The 15,917-nt window shown below is 40.9% G+C and overlaps 2 long non-coding RNA genes, 5 other non-coding genes and 1 pseudogene across 8 annotated transcripts; 1 reads left to right on the forward strand and 7 right to left on the reverse strand.

The window, feature by feature from the left end:
* Window positions 1-245: 245 nt before the first annotated feature.
* Window positions 246-369, reverse strand: LOC127939125 (uncharacterized; annotated as a pseudogene).
* A 324-nt stretch (window positions 370-693) lies between these two features.
* Window positions 694-904, reverse strand: LOC127939108 (small nucleolar RNA U3). Its single transcript, XR_008148907.1, has one exon. It is a non-coding gene; the product is annotated as a small nucleolar RNA U3 (small nucleolar RNA).
* Window positions 905-1,610: 706 nt separating this feature from the next.
* On the reverse strand, window positions 1,611-1,821 carry LOC127939118 (small nucleolar RNA U3). Its single transcript, XR_008148917.1, has one exon. It is a non-coding gene; the product is annotated as a small nucleolar RNA U3 (small nucleolar RNA).
* Window positions 1,822-3,532: 1,711 nt separating this feature from the next.
* Window positions 3,533-6,578, reverse strand: LOC127938856 (uncharacterized). Its single transcript, XR_008148828.1, has 3 exons — window positions 6,471-6,578; window positions 3,954-4,017; window positions 3,533-3,822 (listed from the first exon to the last, which is right to left on the reverse strand). It is a non-coding gene; the product is annotated as an uncharacterized LOC127938856 (long non-coding RNA).
* LOC127938854 (uncharacterized) lies at window positions 4,554-6,465 on the forward strand. Of its 2 annotated transcripts, XR_008148826.1 has the most exons (3): window positions 4,554-4,698; window positions 5,699-5,911; window positions 6,046-6,465. It is a non-coding gene; the product is annotated as an uncharacterized LOC127938854 (long non-coding RNA). The 2 variants fall into 2 exon arrangements; XR_008148827.1 differs by lacking the exon at window positions 4,554-4,698 and having other exon boundaries at window positions 5,699-5,839.
* A 285-nt stretch (window positions 6,579-6,863) lies between the features above and the next one.
* On the reverse strand, window positions 6,864-7,074 carry LOC127939123 (small nucleolar RNA U3). Its single transcript, XR_008148922.1, has one exon. It is a non-coding gene; the product is annotated as a small nucleolar RNA U3 (small nucleolar RNA).
* A 6,796-nt stretch (window positions 7,075-13,870) lies between these two features.
* On the reverse strand, window positions 13,871-14,081 carry LOC127939120 (small nucleolar RNA U3). The gene has a single exon (XR_008148919.1). It is a non-coding gene; the product is annotated as a small nucleolar RNA U3 (small nucleolar RNA).
* Window positions 14,082-14,783: 702 nt separating this feature from the next.
* On the reverse strand, window positions 14,784-14,994 carry LOC127939122 (small nucleolar RNA U3). The gene has a single exon (XR_008148921.1). It is a non-coding gene; the product is annotated as a small nucleolar RNA U3 (small nucleolar RNA).
* Between the last annotated feature and the right edge of the window lie 923 nt (window positions 14,995-15,917).

Genomic DNA, 15,917 nt, shown 5'->3' on the forward strand with positions numbered 1-15,917 from the left:
GGACTATAATACAGTAAGAGTTTGCTCATCTACTGAGGTGCTAAACCATTTAGAGCTTTATAAGTAATTAGTAGGATTTTAAAATCTATACACTGTTTAATAGGGAGCCAGGGCTGTGTTGACAGAACCGGGCTGATATGGTCATAAATCCTGGTTCTAGTGAGAACTCTTGCTGCAGCATGCTGGACATCATCGTTAAGCATGTAGAACAACCACCCAATCATGTCATATCACCTCAACACCACTCAGATCATACTCCTTTCTTCAACATTGCCAAAAGCAATATGAACGCTCATCAATGACAGAACTTGTGATCAAAGTCATAGTTCTATCCTCAATTCGCTCTCAGAAAAGAGTATTACAACTCATAAAACACCACCCAATAAAACATAACAATACTCTTACTTTGAGGTCATGAACTGATGAATTAACATTTCTGCATTTGACATTGAGAACATAGTCAATTCAAGATTCCAAAAAAAAGTTCATTCTCTCGTCACCACTTTCATAACGTGTGTTGGCCGACCTCAAATTGTGGAACAACACCGTTCGTGACCTGTTTTTTGAAATTTGACTTTTCAAACAGAACACTCCACTACATCTTCCCAAAAAAGCTAAATCTGATTTATTCAACATGCACTCTGCAGAAAATACACTGTTTTCAAAAATCCTCCGATATCATATCATCTCAACACCACTCAGATCATACTCCTTTCTTCAACATTGCCAAAAGCAATATGAACGCTCATCAGTGACAGAACCTGTGATAAAAATCATAGTTCTATCCTCAATTCGCTCTCAGAAAAGAGTATTACAACTCATCATCGCGGGTTGGGAGACAAACACTTTCAAAACACATTTCCAAGTGAAAAACTATAGAAATGATCCCTGAAAATATAGTCTTAACTTCATTTGTCAACTCAAATGGAATTGCATTCTGAAGCACCACCTCCTCTCAGATGGTTTGCGTAGTTGAGTTCTATAAACGCATGAACTAGTGTCCATATGGGCTTTACCTGATCATGGATAATTGACAAATTTTGACGCATTTCAATGACATATTTGAACTATCAAAAAGGAGTTGTAATTATTAGTCTCTTATTGGCCTAATGAATCAAGCTCTGTATAGGTTAGATATATATATATATTGTACAGACACTTAATTTTAATGGTATTGTATGATTTGTTAATTGCATTCAATAGATAACACTTCCAACAAAACATTAGCCACTGGTTTGCTAAAGGTGGTTTTAGACAAGTTTGAGCTGATTTTTAGTTGCAATTAAACCACCCAATAAAACATAAAAATACTCTTACTTTGAGGTCATGAACTGATGAATTAACATTTCTGCATTTGACATTGAGAACATAGTCAGTCAATTCAAAATTCCAAAAAAAAAGTTCATTCTCTCGTCACCACTTTCATAACGTGTGTTGGCCGACCTCAAATTGTGGAACAACACCGTTCGTGACCTGTTTTTTGAAATTTGACATTTCAAACAGAACACTCCACTACATCTTTCCCAAAAAGCTAAATCTGATTTATTCAACATGCACTCTGCAGAAAATACACTGTTTTCAAAAATCCTCCAATATCATATCACCTCCACACCACTCAGATCACACTCCTTTCTTCAACATTGGCAAAAGCAATATGAACGCTCATCAGTGACAGAACCTGTGATAAAAATCATAGTTCTATCCTCAATTCGCTCTCAGAAAAGAGTATTACAACTCATCATCGCGGGTTGGGAGACAAACACCTTCAAAACACATTTCCAAGTGAAAAACTATAGAAATGATCCCTGAAAATATAGTCTTAACTTCATTTGTCAACTCAAATGGAATTGCATTCTGAAGCACCGCCTCCTCTCAGATGGTTTGCGTAGTTGAGTTCTATAAACGCATGAACTAGTGTCCATATGGGCTTTACCTGATCATGGATAATTGACAAATTTTGACGCATTTCAATGACATATTTGAACTATCAAAAAGTTGTAATTATTAGTCTCTTATTGGCCTCATGAATCAAGCTCTGTATAGGTTAGATATATATATATATATATATATATATATATATATATATATATATATATATATATATATTGTACAGACACTTAATATTTAATGGTATTGTACAATTTGTTAATTGCATTAAATAGATTACACTTCCAACAAAACATTCGCCCCTGGTTTGCAAAAGGTGTTTTTAGACAAGTTTGAGCTGATTTTTAGTTGCAATTAAACCACTCTGAACAGCACACATCAACAGAGTGTGGCCCTTTGGAGCTCTGCGAAAAAGCGAACCCTTTTACCAGGCAATTGGTTCAGTCAAATAACCTCTTTGTATATAGCGCTTTTAACAGTACAGATTTGGTCAAAGCAGCTTCTCAGTAACAAAATAGGAAAATAGTGTGTCTATGAAAAAGGACAATAGTAAACATTCATTTTTCAGTTAAAAGGCAGTTCATCACTGAATTATGCAATGTCATCGTTCAGCTCAGTTCAGTTTAAATAGTATCTGAGAAATCAAGTCGATGATATCGCTGGAAATTAACTGTCCCCAACTAAGCAAGCGAGAGGCGGCAGCGGCAAGGAATCAAAACTCCATCGGTGACAGAATGGAGACCAAGCTGTGGGAGAAACCAGGCTCAGTCGGTGGGCCAGTTCTTCTCTGGCCAGACAACCCAGGAGGTTGATCCATGCTGCAGCAAAGTTAGATTGTCATCTGGTTCCGTGGTCTTGTCCCAATTGCCATCCAGGGACAAGGTCTTCACTGGGGATCTGTCTCTGGGGCTCATCTAGTTGTCCTGATCCCCCCTGAAATTAAGGGCGATAGAGGTCATCTCTAGGTGATGATCCACAATCTGAGCTGGACACGGACTGGATCTGGTGGCTACGGCAACCTAGGAATAAGAAAGAAACAGATTAATATTAGGGTAGATGCCAATTTTCTTATGATGTAACAAGTACATTGTGTGTTATTGGAAGTGTTCCCAGTTCCAGTCCACCTATTTACTGCAGCCTAACAGTAATTTAACAGATTTGACTGACAGAAATGTGTAAGAATGGTATGTGTACGCCATCTTAAAGAGATGGTTCTTTGATCTAGATTTAAAATGACAGAGTGTGTCTGCCTCCTGAACAGCGTTAGGTAGATTATTCCAGAGTTTGGGCGCTAAATAGGAAAAGGATCTGCCTCCCGCAGTCGATTTTGAAATTCTAGATATTATCAAATAGCCAGAGTTTTGAGAGTGCAGCGGACGTGGAGGACTATAATACAGTAAGAGTTTGCTCATCTACTGAGGTGCTAAACCATTCAGAGCTTTATAAGTAATTAGCAGGATTTTAAAATCTATACACTGTTTAATAGGGAGCCAGTGCTGTGTTGACAGAACCGGGCTGATATGGTCATAAATCCTGGTTCTAGTGAGAACTCTTGCTTCTGCATTTTGGACCAGCTGGACATCGTCATTAAGCATGTAGAACAACCACCCAATAAAACATAACAATACTCTTACTGTGAGTGTCACACTGTGACTTTTTGGGGGCGGAACCAAAAGTGGCGAAGATTGGTTTCCGCCCGGCCCGTATACTACAAACACCGGAACTTCCGGGAAACTCCGGGAGGCAAATTGGGCTGTACGAGGCACAGGTGAGGACAATAAACGCGGCGATCGTGGATTGGACAACGGAGAGAACAGGAAGGGTATAAAAAGAGTCTCAGAAATTCAAACAGCAGTTCGAGTTGAATCCATTCAGGCCGATCCGGCGGGCAGTGTAGAGGTTTGGGCAGAGTCAGCATTGGTGAAGGCAGAGGATCTTCACGGGGTGAAGAAGGAGACAAGGACACTAGTAACTGGGCTGAGTATACAACATTTATCGATGTTTGATGAGACCATCTATATATAAACTACTGATGTGTTGGAGTCACAGTCATAGGAAGTACTCACCGGAAGTAACGTCAAGGGCGATCTCCAGCAACGGAAAACCGATGGTGTGAAGAGGATTGGACAGCTAGAAGGAGAAGGAGACAAAGGAAGAGTGTTATCGTTCATTTGTGAGTACTATTGGACAGTGTATTGTACATCATTGGGGAGAGTGCATTATCCAGCGTATGTTGTGAGCATCTGGTAAATAGGCCAGCGGCCCCATTACGGAGCAGAGTTTTGGGTGAGCCGGGAAGTACGAGTACAGGAAGCCGCAAGCAATCGTGACGGCAACGTTATTCCTCCGGCCCTTCATCTATCAACAACGCCCAACGAAACCCCAGGATAAGTCCTAGTAAACCGTGGTTCTGACCCTATTTCACGTAGAGTGTGTGGAGTGCAGTGGGTGAGTCCTTGTCTTTGCTGTGAGTGTGTACACTTGAAATCTTGCAGTGTTATGCTGTGGTTGTGTTGTCAGTAGCCACCCTAGACTGGATGAGTCGTGGGGGAGACCAGTGACCGTTGAGGCTGGTGAAGCGCCATTTTTATCTATATGCCATTTTGCGACCCCTGCATGGAGACCCAAATGTAACGTCCTGTCTAGACCCTTTCGGAATACCCTGGCTCTGTGGAAGCGGTGGTGAAGAATACACGTAAGCAAGACTGGTGTGAGTAAAAGCCAAAATTATACCTATATGCAAGGAGGAAGTTTTACTGTTGCAAATTAGCTGTGTGGATTTACTTTACCTGTTGTGGAGCCTCTTCAAAGGTTCGCCCCGGTCCAGATCCCTTAAACTGTAAATTCACACAGCTAATTTGCTTGCTTTTACTCACACCAGCAAGAGTTCTCACTAGAACCAGGATTTATGACCATATCAGCCCGGTTCTGTCAACACAGCACTGGCTCCCTATTAAACAGTGTATAGATTTTAAAATCCTGCTAATTACTTATAAAGCTCTGGACCCAAGTAACAGGTAGCCACTCTCACCAGATCGATTATTCATTGTGTGTTTCACTCTGCCTTCAGGAGAAAAGAAGGGCACCACGGGTCAACAAAAGCCCAAAGAGGAAGACTAAGGGTTTTCAAAAGGGACGAAGGAGCTCCGTCCCCCTCTTCCCTCTGTGGACATACTAACCCTCGCCGCATAGTCCTCTCCGGCCCCTTTCTCCTCCTGCTGAACAGAGACGATAATTTTAAGATTTACCTCCCCCTCCCTGAATTATTTTAATTAATTTAAATAAAGTTGTTTTAATATTACTTACGCTTGGTGTGTCTGGTCATTGGGGTGGCAACGTTATTCCTCCGGCCCTTCATCTATCAACAACGCCCAACGAAACCCCAGGATAAGTCCTAGTAAACCGTGGTTCTGACCCTATTTCAAGTAGAGTGTGTGGAGTGCAGTGGGTGAGTCCTTGTCTTTGCTGTGAGTGTGTACACTTGAAATCTTGCAGTGTTATGCTGTGGTTGTGTTGTCAGTAGCCACCCTAGACTGGATGAGTCGTGGGGGAGACCAGTGACCATTGAGGCTGGTGAAGCGCCATTTTTATCTATATGCCATTTTGCGACCCCTGCATGGAGACCCAAATGTAACGTCCTGTCTAGACCCTTTCGGAATACCCTGGCTCTGTGGAAGCGGTGGTGAAGAATACACATAAGCAAGACTGGTGTGAGTAAAAGCCAAAATTATACCTATATGCAAGGAGGAAGTTTTACTGTTGCAAATTAGCTGTGTGGATTTACTTTACCTGTTGTGGAGCCTCTTCAAAGGTTCGCCCCGGTCCAGATCCCTTAAACTGCAAATAGAAGAGAGGAGAGGGAAGCGTTCGGCTCGGTGCGACAGTGTTTAACTTTCCCCGACGCACAGGAAATCTCTGTGGAGGCCTGCGCTACGACGATTTACTACTCCAGGTCTGACAGTTCATCTACTTACTGTATCGCAGTATTTCACCGTAAGCCCACCGCCCAGGAGAAGTATTCTAGGTGAAAAATCCCCGTTGTGGAATACTTACCTTTGTCCATTGCTACGAATCACTAAAGGGAGAATAGAGCCCCAGTTGCCTGTGAAATACCTACCTGTGTTGTCCCCCGCAGTTTGAGTGACCTCTCTCTTGCAGTGCCATTGGAGTTCTGTGTCGCGGGTTGGCGCTCACCTCGGAGTGTGCAGAAGGGGAGGCGCCGCCCGAGCACCCTGTACGAAGAGATCGGAGGAACAAGTCATTTATCAGCCAGTCGTATGGACCCAAGTAACAGGTAGCCACTCTCACCGGATCGATTATTCATTGTGTGTTTCACTCTGCCTTCAGGAGAAAAGAAGGGCGCCACGAGTCAACAAAAGCCCAAAGAGGAAGACTAAGGGTTTTCAAAAGGGACGAAGGAGCTCCGTCCCCCTCTTCCCTCTGTGGACATACTAACCCTCGCCGCATAGTCCTCTCCGGCCCCTTTCTCCTCCTGCTGAACAGAGACGATAATTTTAAGATTTACCTCCCCCTCCCTGAATTATTTTAATTAATTTAAATAAAGTTGTTTTAATATTACTTACGCTTGGTGTGTCTGGTCATTGGGGTGGCTTTGGGACCTCCTCGAGGTGGAAACTAGGAAGGGGCGTGACTTGCAACATCTGTGGTCCGCTCCGACCTGTGACATGAGGTCATGCACTGATGAATTAACATTTCTGCATTTGACATTGAGAACATAGTCAGTCAATTCAAGATTCCAAAAAAAAGTTCATTCTCTCATCACCACTTTCATAACGTGTGTTGGCCGACCTCAAATTGTGGAACACCACCGTTCGTGACCTGTTTTTTGAAATTTGACTTTTCAAACAGAACACTCCACTACATCTTTCCAAAAAAGCTAAATCTGATTTATTCAGCATGCACTCTGCAGAAAATACACTGTTTTCAAAAATCCTCCAATATCATATCACCTCCACACCACTCAGGTCATACTCCTTTCTTCAATATTGCCAAAAGCAATATGAACACTCATCAATGACAAAACTTGTGAACAAAGTCATAGTTCTATCCTCAATTCGCTCTCAGAAAAGAGTATTACAGCTCATCATCGAGAGTTGGGAAACAAACACTTTCAAAACACAATTCCAAGTGAACAACTATAGAAATGATCCCTGAAAATATAGTCTTAGCTTCAATTCAATTCAATTCAAATGAGCTTTATTAGCATGACTGTGGAACACAATGTTGCCAAAGCATCAACATATTATATATAAATAATAAAACAAACAAACAAAACATATATTTACAAATCATGTCATATGTAGCATAGTAAATATAAATAAATAGATAAATAAACACAATTTATCCTAATAAATGAATAAATAGAGTCGGTCTCTCTAGATAATTAGCTGACTCTGGCGTTGTGAATAGCTAACACATATTTAGCCGCTAGTGCAGCTGTACTATCATCTTCTCCCAGTAAGAAGAACATTTTCTCAGTGTCGCTCAGTTCAGAGAATGATGGAATTAAAATTTCAAATCTGGGCAGAAAGGTTTCTCTTATACTGGTGTATTTAGAGCAGAAGAGCAGAAAGTGTTCCTCATCCTCGATGTGCTGTAGGTCACAGTGTCTACAGATCCTCTGCTCTCTCTCTGTCCATGTTTGTCTATGTCTTCCTCTCTCTATCTCTAGATCATGGTCACTTAATCTGTATTTGGAGAGGATTTGTCTTTCTTTAAAATGTTTAATAAATAGATAATTTGCCAATTTAGTGGTTCTATTGAGGGCTGAGTAACATTGCAGTTTATTCTGGAGGGCAAAATGTGCTTTTAGTGCTTCATCATGAGTGACTTTTAGATGTTTGTGGATATGGTTAATAAAAGGTTTGGGGTTGATGGGGAGTATATTCTGATGGACGAGCTGAAGAGCGAGTGAGTTCAGAGGATGAGGTTCTGCTGAGCTTTCATTGGTGAGGAAGGCTTTATATTGCACTGACTCTGGGTCAGACTGATGGAGGTGATGCCAGAACTGAACACATCTCTTCTGGATCTCCATGTTCAGCGGGTACAGGCCCAGCTCAGCCCTGCAGGCCGCAGTGGACGTGTTTCTGTGAACCCCAAGAATATTTTTGCCAATTTCCAATTGTAATTTTTCTACTGATGTTTTATCCCAATTTTTAAAATTTAGTACTGGTCCCCAAATTTCACATCCATATAAAATAATTGGTTTTATTATTGAATTATATAATTTTATCCAGGTTTTAATGGGTAATTTTAAGTGTCCACATCGTGACTTTATAGCATAGAAAGCCCTCCGAGCCTTTTCAGCTAGTGTTTTCACAGCCAGACCGAAGCGTCCCGAAGCGCTGATGTCGATGCCCAGATAGCTGTAGCTAGAGCTGTGCTGCAGGACCTGGCCTTTATACAGGAACTGGTGTTTGTGTCCCTGAGATCTGGCTTTCTTCTGGAACACCATGACTCTGGTTTTGTCCAGATTGACGGTCAGGGCCCAGTCGTGACAGTATTGTTCCAGCAGGGACAGGCTCTGCTGAAGGCCCTCAGGTGTGCGGGACAGCAGGACCAGGTCATCTGCATACAGCAGACATCTGACCTCTGACCCCTGTAGAGTGAGGCCGGGCGCAGTAGAGCTCTCCAGCGCTGACGCCAGGTCATTGATGTAGATGTTGAATAGAGTTGGGCTCAGACTGCAGCCCTGCCTCACTCCACGGCTCTGCTGGAAGAACGCGGTTCTGCGGTTACCGATCTTCACCGCACTTTTGCTGTTGGTGTACAGAGATTTAATAATGTCAAACGTTTTTCCGCCAATGCCAATTTGTAGGATTTTGTACAGTAGACCATCATGCCAAATTGAATCAAATGCTTTTTTAAAGTCTACAAAACATGCAAATATTTTCCTTTGTTTGTCGTTGATGTTCTTGCTGATTAGAGTGTGGAGAGAGTAGATGTGGTCGGATGTGCGATGTTTTGGTAAAAAGCCAATCTGTGCTTTATTTAAGATGTTGTGTGCTGAGATGTGTGAGACGATGCGTGTGTGAATGATACTGCAGAACAGTTTTCCCAACACACTGCCCACACTTATCCCGCGGTAGTTATTGGGGTCGAATCGATCGCCGCTCTTAAATATGGGGGTGATGAGTCCCTCAGACCAGATCTCAGGGAAGTGTCCGGACCAGAACACCAGATTAAATAATTTGCCTATTGTTTGAATCATGCTGGGACTGCTGAGTTTAAGCATTTCATTATTAATGAGATCTTGTCCACATGCTTTCTTTAATTTAAGATTTTTAATATGTTCTAATATTTCAGATATTGTTATTGATTTATCTAATGGATTTTGATAATTCTTAATAGTTTTTTCCATGTCTTCTAGTGTTTTCTTTATTTTACTCTGGGGTTGGTTGAGGTCGGCCGGTTCAATTTTTTGATACAGATTTTCAAAGTAAGATTTCCAAATTGTGCCATTCTGGAGTGATATCTCTAATTTGGGTTTTTCCAGTGTTTTATATAGGTTCCAGAAAGTGTTTTGATCTATTGAATCGTCAATTTCTTCAATTTTAGTTTGAAAATATTTGTCTCTTTTTTTCCACAGAAGTGTTTTGTACTTTTGCAGACAGTCTGAGTAAGAAAGCCGTAATGTCTGGCTGGACGGATCTTTGTGCTTTTTGTTGGAAAGTCTCCTGAGTTCTTTTCTGAGACCGGTACATTCATCATCAAACCAGACATCCTTTCTCTTTCTCTGTCGATTGCTTCTATGTTTGGTTTGCTGTTTAATATTAGATAGAGTTATCAACGTTATGAATATATTACTTACGTTTTTTGTTGCTAAATGTATTCCATTAATATCTAAGGTGAAATCAGTGGACATAAAGTCATCTAGCATTTTTAATATAGTCGGATTGTTCATATTTTCTTTGAATTGTTCTGAGTTGGATTGATTCCACTTGAGTTTATGTTTCAGAGGACACAGTTTTTCAGCTTCAGGTGGAGCAGTTTTGGTTATTTGACATGGGGCTTTCAGATAAAGCACAGTTTGGCAGTGATCGGACATCGAGAGCTGAGGTCTGACTGTGAAGGCATTGATAAAGTTTTGATCAATATCTGTTATTGAATAATCAACCACACTGGCTCCTAATCTGGAGCAGTAAGTGAATCTACCTAATGTATCTCCACGAGTTCTGCCGTTAATGATGTATAATCCTAAACCTTTACAGAGTTTCAACATTTGTTTTCCACTAATGTTCACTGAAGTATCATAGCTGTTTCTCGGTGTGATATTAGATGAGGGATGAAACGTGGTGTCATTGGGGATGTGGTCATTATCTACAATATTTACATAATCAATTTCTCGCCCTGTTCTGGCGTTTAAGTCTCCGCAGATGAGGATGTTTCCTCTGGACTGAAAGTGTAAGATGTCAGTCTGTAATGTTGGGAAGCTTTGCTCTTCGTAATAGGGAGAGTCATGAGGTGGAATATAGATTGCACAGAGATAAAGATTAGACTGATATATGACGGATTTCACTTCAAGCCAAATGGATGATTTTCCACTTTTAGCAACTTTAATCGAATGTTTTAAATCGTCTTTGTGCCATATAAGTATTCCACCTGACTCTCGGCCACATTTAATTTTAGAATTTTTTGATGAAGGAACCATAATTTCCTTGTATCCTATTGGACAATGTAAGGTCTCATTACTACGACACCACGTCTCATGAAAGATACAGATGTCCATGTCTGTTACACTGCTGAGTAAGTCTTGGTCTGCAGTCTTATTACCAAAAGTAGAAGAGTGCAGACCTTGTATATTCCAACAACTGATTTTAAATGATTTCATGAATAGGTGTGTGTGTGTGTGTGTGTGCTATGCAGGTTATGTCCTCAGCCTGGAGCAGATGACGTTCAGCAGATGTCGGATCTGGTTGAGTTCAGCGGCTGCAGGGTTCTGTGGTTGTTGAGCGGCCGCTGCGTAGCTCTTGTGTTGGGATGGAGGTCCGCTGGTCCGTGTGGGCTCTGCTGGAGGACGAGGGCTTCTCTGTGTCGCGTAGCTCTTGTGCTGGGATGGAGGTCCGGTGGTCCGTGTGGGCTCTGCTGGAGGACGAGGGCTTCTCTGTGTCGCGTAGCTCTTGTGCTGGGATGGAGGTCCGCTGGTCCGTGTGGGCTCTGCTGGAGGATGAGGGCTTCGCCTGTTAGCGGAATTTCTGTTGTTTCTTGCGGTGTTTCCAAGGGCTGTACTTTTCAGCACTCTGGCGAAGACTTTCACTCCTTGCTTATTGAGATGTATGTGGTCATACATATGATGAGGCTGTATGTCTTTGTGATGGGCGAGATGAACATTAGGAATGAGTGCGCAGCTTCTGGAGAGTTCCACATTATTCCCGTGGATGACGTGGAAAGGCACATCGGTGCGTGGCAGCAGTGTGGACAGAGTTACTCTAGCCTCTGGGAAGCGTTGTGTGGCTCTGATCGCCACCTCTCTCATTATGGGAGCCACACGGCCCTTCATGGCCCTTAAATCATTCGTCCCTGTGTGGATTACGATGTGCTTGTAGTTTTCATGTTTACTCTCAGACAGGATCTGAAAAGCACTTCTTGTGTTTGGGCACCAGATTTTCTTGGCTCTCATGTTTGGTAGCAGAAGTCTCTCATTGACATATTTCCCATTAGAGTCTGTCAGGATAAGAGCATGTGTTTCTCCCGGGTCCTGTGCAGAGGAGCTGTGGATCTGGGGTGCAGGATCAGTCGAGCAGTGAGGCTCTTCTTCCACTGGCTGCTGTTCAGGTTGAGGGTTTTCCATGAGCATCTCTGGACGAGTCAAGGGTTTGGCAGAAGACTCTCTAGGTGCTGAAACAGAGTTAAGTCTTTCTGTCAGATCTGTGATGAGTTCTTTGGTGTGGAGTATTGACTTCAAGGCCGATAACTACTCCTGGATTTCTTTTCTAACTTCCGTTAGTTGTCTTCCTAAAGATGATTTTACTTCCCTTAGTTCATCTTGGTTTTCTGAAGTTCTTCTGTCATTTCTTCTCTGTGTCTCTGCAGAGATTCAACTTCTTGTTTTAAGTTCTTTATGTCAATTGTCACTTGTTCCATGTTGTTGTCTTTCAGGTGGGATAGTATTAATTCTTTTATCTCCATGACTTCTACTTCCAGAAGTGAAAAGTTGTCTTTCATTCTTGACATTGGAGATGGAATGGTAGTTGCTGAAGTCACTGTCGTCTTTAGAACTGATTTTTCAGGAGAGGGAACAATGTTCATATTCTTGTACCCTTCATCAGACAGTGCCAGCTTTTTTATTAATTCAAAATCTTTAATGAAGATCTTGAGAGCAGACTGATCCCTGGGCCATGACAGTGCCATTTTGATACAAGTTCAGGGTCAAAAATCTTGTTTCATCATTTTTTTCAGCATCTTCAAATGCTAAGATCTGTCTGCCTTTACAGATGCCTCTTTTCTTGGTAAAGGTGAGATGTTGACAGAAGGCAGTGTGCCATTAAGGGCTGTGTTCGGTGTAAAAGAGCAGGTTTTTCATGGCACTGTGTTCTTGTAGATCCGCAAACAGTGTGTCGGGCGTCTCCTTCATCTGCTTGTGTCTGAGCATCAGCCTGGAGGTCTCAGAGCTCTTCTGAGGGTAGATGAAGGGGCGTGGCCAGGATGATGCGTTGGCCATCATTGATTTGGAATGTAAACAATCAACTGAAATAACTGCCACTGTTTTTAATTGTTTTTGTTTATCATCTCCCAGTGGAGATATACAACTGGTAAAAATGAGTAAATAAGCCAAAAATGGGGAAAATATGACTTTCACTGATTTCTTTATTATTCCAGTTGTGTCCAAAATGTCCAAGAATGTTTTTTCTGTGTTGTTCTTTCAAACAGGAATCAAGCAAAAGTCCAAAGAGAGATAAATAGCACTGTCTATTCAAAATGTTTTTACCTCTCTTATCCTCCAAGTTTTCTTATAGTGGCTGTTGTTGTTGGCTGTTGTTGTTGTTGTTTTGCTTGATGTTATCCTTTTCCAACATGAGTATCCTCTTCTGCAGAGGTTATCCTGTGATCAGCTTCTATTGAACTTTTCCTCAAATTAAGGTGTGACAGTGTAAAAAAAAAAAAAAAACTGTCCAGATTCAACAAAATCTTTGCTTAGATGTTGTCTAGATGTTGTATGTTGGATCCTCTTTTTTCATTAGCTTGTTAGCAAATAAATCGTATTTTTCTTGCAATTTATCTGGAGCTCAACTCAAGTGTGACTTGTCTCCTTCTTCTTCTCTCTCTCATATCTCAACTCAAATGGAATTGCATTCTGAAGCACCGCCTCCTCTTAGATGGTTTGCGTAGTTGAGTTCTATAAACGCATGAACTAGTGTCCATATGGGCTTTACCTGATCATGGATAATTGACTAATTTTGACGCTTTTCAATGACATATTTGAACTATCAAAAGGAGTTGTAATTATTAGTCTCTTATTGGCCTCATGAATCAAGCTCTGTATAGGTTAGAAATATATATTGTACAGACACTTAATATTTAATGGTATTGTATGATTTGTTAATTGCATTCAATAGATAACACTTCCAACAAAACATTAGCCACTGGTTTGCTAAAGGTGGTTTTAGACAAGTTTGAGCTGATTTTTAGTTGCAATTAAACCACCCAATAAAACATAACAATACTCTTACTTTGAGGTTATGAACTGATGAATTAACATTTCTGCATTTGACATTGAGAACATAGTCAGTCACTTCAAAATTCCAGAAAAAAAGTTCATTCTCTCGTCACCACTTTCATAACGTGTGTTGGCCGACCTCATATTGTGGAACAACACCGTTCGTGACCTGTTTTTTGAAATTTGAAATTTCAAACAGAACACTCCACTACATCTTTCCCAAAAAGCGAAATCTGATTTATTCAACATGCACTCTGCAGAAAATACACTGTTTTCAAAAATCCTCCAATATCATATCACCTCAACACCACTCAGATCATACTCCTTTCTTCCACATTGCCAAAAGCAACATGAACGCTCATCAATGACAGAACTTGTGATCAAAGTCATAGTTCTATCCTCAATTCGCTCTCAGAAAAGAGTATTACAACTCATCATCGCGGGTTGGGAGACAAACACTTTCAAAACACATTTCCAAGTGAAAAACTATAGAAATGATACCTGAAAATACAGTCTTAACTTCATTTGTCAACTCAAATGGAATTGCATTCTGAAGCACCGCCTCCTCTCAGATGGTTTGAGTAGTAGAGTTCTATAAACGCATGAACTAGTGTCCATATGGGCTTTACCTGATCACGGATAATTGATTAATTTTGACGCATTTCAATGACATATTTGAACTATCAAAAAGGAGTTGTAATTATTAGTCTCTTATTGGCCTCATGAATCAAGCTCTGTATAGGTTAGAAATATATATTGTACAGACACTTAATATTTAATGGTATTGTACAATTTGTTAATTGCATTCAATAGATAACACTTCCAACAAACAATAGCCACTGGTTTGCTAAAGGTGGTTTTAGACAAGTTTGAGCTGATTTTTAGTTGCAATTAAATGACCCAATAAAACAAAGCAATACTCTTACTTTGAGGTCACTAACTGATGAATTAACATTTCTGCATTTGACATTGAGAACATAGTCAGTCAATTCAAAATTCCAAAAAAAAAGTTCATTCTCTCGTCACCACTTTCATAACGTGTGTTGGCCGACCTCAAATTGTGGAACAACACCGTTCGTGACCTGTTTTTTGAAATTTGACATTTCAAACAGAACACTCCACTACATCTTTCCCAAAAAGCTAAATCTGATTTATTCAACATGCACTCTGCAGAAAATACACTGTTTTCAAAAATCCTCCAATATCATATCACCTCAACATCACTCAGATCATACTCCTTTCTTCCACATTGCCAAAAGCAACATGAACGCTCATCAATGACAGAACCTGTGATAAAAGTCATAGTTCTATCCTCAATTCGCTCTCAGAAAGGAGCATTACAGCTCATCATCGCAGGTTGGGAGACAGACACTTTCAAAACACATTTCCAAGTGAAAAACTATAGAAATGATTCCTGAAAATATAGTCTTAACTTCATGTCTTAACTCAAATGGAATTGCATTCTGAAGCACCGCCTCCTCTCAGATGGTTTGCGTAGTTGAGTTCTATAAACACATGAACCAGTGTCCATATGGGTTTTACCTGATCACGGATAATTGATTAATTTTGACGCATTTCAATGACATATTTGAACTATCAAAAAGGAGTTGTAATTATTAGTCTCTTATTGGCCTCATGAATCAAGCTCTGTATAGGTTAGAAATATATATTGTACAGACACTTAATATTTAATGGTATTGTACAATTTGTTAATTGCATTCAATAGATAACACTTCCAACAAAACGTTCGCCACTGGTTTGCTAAAGGTGTTTTTAGACAAGTTTGAGCTGATTTTTAGTTGCAATTAAACCACTCTGAACAGCACACATCAACAGAGTGTGGCCCTTTGGAGCTCTGCAAAAAAGCGAACCCTTTTACCAGGCAATTGGTTCAGTCAAGTCACCTCTTTGTATATAGCACTTTTAACAGTACAGATTTGGTCAAAGCAGCTTCTCAGTAACAAAATAGGAAAATAGTGTGTCAATGAAAAAGGACAATAGTAAACATTAAGTTTTCAGTTAAAAGGCAGTTCATCACTGAATTATGCGATGTCATCGTTCAGCTCAGTTCAGTTTAAATAGTATCTGAGAAATCAAGTCGATGATATCGCTGGAAATTAACTGTCCACAACTAAGCGAGCGAGAGGCGGCAGCGGCAAGGAACCAAAACTCCATCGGTGACAGAATGGAGACCAAGCCGTGGGAGAAACCAGGTTCATTCGGGGGGTCAGTTCTTCTCCGGTCAGACAAACCCAGGAGGTTGATCCATGCTGCAGCAAAGTTAGATTGTCATCTGGTTCCGTGTTCTTGTCCCAATTGCCATCCAGGGACAAGGTCTTCACAGGGCATCTGT

The sequence above is a fragment of the Carassius gibelio genome, chromosome A20, assembly GCF_023724105.1.
Source record: "Carassius gibelio isolate Cgi1373 ecotype wild population from Czech Republic chromosome A20, carGib1.2-hapl.c, whole genome shotgun sequence".
NCBI lineage: Eukaryota > Metazoa > Chordata > Actinopteri > Cypriniformes > Cyprinidae > Carassius > Carassius gibelio.